General features: G+C 42.1%; 1 pseudogene; it reads left to right on the plus strand.

The window, feature by feature from the left end:
- The first annotated feature begins 204 nt into the window (after positions 1 to 204).
- The window catches only part of LOC106734356 (peptidyl-prolyl cis-trans isomerase A-like), a 10038-nt pseudogene continuing 5610 nt past the window's right edge, over positions 205 to 4632 (plus strand).

Here is a 4632-nt window from a genome sequence, read left to right on the forward strand (position 1 = left end):
CTTGAAATGATAACACTTACGCTACTTTGCTGCATTAGGAAAGATATAAATGTACCAAAATGGAAAATTTTAATGACCCAGGAAAGAACTTATCTTCTGGTTCATTTGCTTTGTGGTCAGCAGGAGAGGTTAGGATAATACGGTGGTTACTGACAATGAACTTGACCTGTTAATGGGTCACAAGCCAGTAGCCATCAATGTGCCATGAAGACAAGCTGTAGACCTCTCCGAACACTTTCCATGATGTTTTATCGACTTAAAGAATTAAACTTCTGCATGAAGCAGGCAGCAGCTGAATACTCAACCCTCAAGGACTTACCAAATCTGGATCTTGAAGAGCAACGAGTTAAACTGTTGGTCAAAAAGACACTCCTACTTTGAACATGCAGTGTAAACTTGCTTTTCATCTGATGTTACTAGTTTTAAATGAATGAGTCTAGAACAGAAACTGACTATATTAGTCAAGAGCTTGATCTCCAGATCTTTTTTTTTTTTTAAGGATTTTTTTTTTTTTTGAGAGGTTTTCACCATAGGGCGCGTGTGCTCACCAGAAAGACAGAGAGAGACAGAGAGACAGAAAGTAAGAAATCACCCCCTAGGGGGGATGGCCACACCGCAATCCCTTCTCTCCATTCCTTTGCCACAGAATGTGTGTGCTCACTGGAGAGAGAAACACTGAGAGGGAAAGCGAGAAATCATTTTCCAGGGCTAATGACCACACTGCAATGCCTTCTCCACCATTTTCCTCTTGGGATGTTGGGCATGTGATTTTCAAGCTTCCAGATCTGGGCCTTGAACTGTGATCAGCCATGTGGCAGTCCAGCACTTTAACCACCACATCTGCTGGCCCCAGATCACATTTTTAAATAACTGACCAGCATTGTTTATATCAATAGCATTCTACTCAGGTCCAGAACAAGGCGTTTGGAATACTCTTATTATTTTACCATAATTATGTAATTTTTATTTTTAGGTTTTTGCCATAGGGCATGTGCACATGTCAGAGAGAGAGTGAGGAAAGGTGAGAAACCACCCTCCTAAGGGGATGGCCATACCACAATATCTTCTCCTCCATTCTTCTCCTGGGATTTTGAGCATGCGTGCACATGTGCCCGAAATGATTTTCAAACCGCCAGGTCCAGGACTTGAACTGCTGTCAACCCATATGGGAGTCCAGTGCCTTAACCATCACACCACCTGTTAGATCCCATCATTATAGTATTTAATCACACACAAATACAGTGATAAAGGAGAGCATCCATCTATGGAAAGGGATGATTTCTCTCTGCTCTTCTTTTTTGTTTATCACCCATCATTGCTAACAAAATCACAGCCCCTAACTGTAGAAAGAAGTCATGAACTCACCTTCAATTCCCCACATAAATAGGAGCAGCTTAGGGGCTCACCTGCTCTCTGTTTCCACCCATGGCAATGAAATCCAAGAACTTCGTCCAAATAGTCTAACACTTTACTTTTCTACATGCTTAGAACGTTCGTTCTCAGAACTACAAAAACGTCACGAACTGTGCTCCTCGGATGTGTCCACTAAAGGAAAAATGGGGTGCTTTGATCCTAATGATGATGAGGGTCACTTTATCTCACCTTTTAAAATCCAGACCATTTTAGTCCACGGTGGTTGCTAATAACAGATGTACCTGAGTCTGGGTAATTTACGAAGACTAAAGGTTTAGGGACCAGCAGTTAACTTAATGGCTATGTTGCTGGAATCTCATGCAGTCAACCCCGGTTCACGTTCCAGACCCGGTGGCTTAAAACTCACGCCGAGTGCATGTGCGTGCGTGCCCAAGATCCTGAGTGGAGAATGGAGGAGAAGGGATTGTGGCGTGGCCATCCCCCCTGGGGGGTGATTTCTCGCTTTCTGTCTCTCTGTCTCTTTCTGTCTGTCTGGCGAGTGCACATGCCTTATAGCAAAAACCTCTCAAAAAAAAAAAAGAATAAAGCTTTGTTTAGCTCACAGTTCTGGTGGTCCAAGGTCCAGGGGCTTGACCTTGTGAAGGCAAGAGCTTGCCTGTGTCTCTTCATGTCTCACTTCCTCTCTTTATAAGTCTACCAGGATTCAATCCTGGGGTCCCATCCTTACGACCTGCTACTAATCTCCTAAAAGCCCCAACTTTCAATGCCATAATCAGGGTAAGTCTCCACCTTCCTAATTCCATAACAACTGGAACCAAATCTCAACACATGAACTTGAGGAGGATACATTTAAATCAAATAAACAGGAAACACACAGAGAGAGAGAGAGAGAAAGAGAGAGAGAGAGTAACCCTACCCTTTACATGTTGGTTCTTGTTAGTTTAATTTTTTTCTTCTTTTTTTAAAAATAATTATTTCATTTAACTTGATTTATTATTTTTTTTTCATTTGACCAGAGAAGGTTAACGTAAGAGAGAGAGAAAGGGAAAGTGAGAAAGCAAGCTGCCAAGTCCAGGAATCAAACCATGGTTGGCCATGTGGGAGTCTAGCAACCTTAACCATGATGCCACCTACCGGCCCCTGATATTTTTTAAATTTTCATATTATCCCACTGAATATTCTTGCATTTTATTCACACCGTGCATTTGACTTCACAATTGGTCACTTACTCGTGAAGTGAAGTGAGAAGAGTTGGATTGTGGGGAATTTCAGACACTGGGGACACTTCTGTGCCATCAGAGGTCTTTTGTGTCCCTTGACACCTCCTTACATGTGTGCTCAGTGTCTACGTGAATGGTGCTCTCTGGAGTTGTGCAGGGCACAGCACACACGGCAGTCCTTGGCAACCCAGCCTCCTTTCTGCCTGCTCCTTCATCTCTTCCATTTACACGGACTGAGCTTGACTAGACGCTCTGAGTTTCAGTCTAGAAGCTCACCACATAGAAACGAAGGCAACCAATTTGGTCAGCTTTATTCTCCATAAACATTTTGCACAATCCTCAAAGCAGCAGGAAACTTTTCATTCTCTTGCTTGTATTGCTGTTGATGTTTTGCCATTTACATTTTTTAAACAAATTCTCTAGCATTAGAGAAAGAAGGTGAAAGGGGGTAGACATCGGCATTTGCTGTTTTCCACTAATTCAAATGGCAATAAAAAAATAAAAATATTGATTTAGATTAATTTTCCTGAGCTTCCTAATCCCTCTATAGAAAGGATAGTAGAAAGTTGACCACACAAAAGGGGCCTCATATATTTATATGGATGATCACATTAAAATGAATGCATATACCCTGAAAAGTCAACTAGCAAAGACTTTCTCAACATGAAAAATCCAACTGATTTCCAGCTGCACTGCTGTATGATTATTTTAAAAAATAATTATTTATTTAATTTTATTTATTATTATTATTATTATTATTATTTTAATTTGCTGCAGGGAACATGCTCTTACCAGAGAGAGGGAATGCAAGAAAGCAAGCCATCAACCAGGTCCAGGACTCAAACCATGGTCAGCCATGTAGGAGTCCAGTGCCTCAACCCCTATAACACCTGCTGGCCCCTCAATATAATTCTTCTAAGCCCATAAGTCAAAAGATGCTTAACATTTATGTGAAATGAATCAGACAACTTTCCCACCCTCAGAGAGCATAGCCTTGGGCCAGCCCACGGTGTAGTGGCTTTGACAACTAGATCCCCCATGGCTGACTGCATAGTTTGCATACCAGACTCAGTGGCTTGGAAACAAGGCAGGCATAAATGTGCATAACCAACATCCCAAAAGGGAGCTGAAATGCTGGAGAACCGGTAGTGGGTACTTTTTCACTTTCCCTTTTTCCTCTCTTGCTGTCTCTCTGGTGCCCTCTGGCATTTTTTTTTTTTTTAAAGCATAACCTCTGTTCTAAAGCACTTGTGAATTATTGCTTATGTGTCATATGTGCACACACACATGTAAACACCCGAAGCAGTAGGGACTAACAAGAGAAAAAGGCCAAAAGAAGGCAAATAGGAAGATTATGCTTTCATTGCCGTCTCCCAGAGCTTTCTTTCTTTCTTTCTTTCTTTTTTTTTTTTGATAAGTTTTTGCTATAGGGTGCGTGTGTTCACCAGAAAGACAGAGAGAGACAGAGAGGCAGAAAGTGAGAAATCACCCTCCAGGGAGGATGGTCACGCTGCAATCCCTTCTCCTCCATTCTCCTCTCGGGATCTTGGGCACGCACGCACACGCACCCAACATGAGTTTAAGCCACCTGTTCCCGGACTCAAACCACAGTCGACTACATGGGAGTCTAGAGACATAGCCATTACACCAACTGCTGGTCCCTAGAGCTTTATTTTCTAATTTTGAAGAACGCATGGTGTTTGAACTGATTTTACCGAACTGTGATTGGTACCAGAAAGGGAGCTAACATATCTCTTGTGTGATGTGTGGCAGGTGATTTATCTGAGCACATCCAAATCCACACTGTCCCAAAGATGTAGGTATAGGTGGGGAAAAAATAAAATAAAAACAGCTTAATGAGATTAAGTGCCTTAAATGACCCAAGGGCCTATAAAATAATGGAAACGAAATTGGATCTAGAGCTCTTGAATGCTGTTCTGGGCAAGCCTCAAATCTGAGAGAGCCTGCCCAGGATGTTTACTGATTTCGAAGAACATGCCCAGAGGTCGAGCAGAAGACACAAGTTCACCTACATAGG

The sequence above is a fragment of the Tupaia chinensis genome, unplaced genomic scaffold, assembly GCF_000334495.1.
Source record: "Tupaia chinensis unplaced genomic scaffold, TupChi_1.0 Scaffold000098_3, whole genome shotgun sequence".
In the NCBI taxonomy this organism is placed as follows: Eukaryota; Metazoa; Chordata; class Mammalia; order Scandentia; family Tupaiidae; genus Tupaia; species Tupaia belangeri.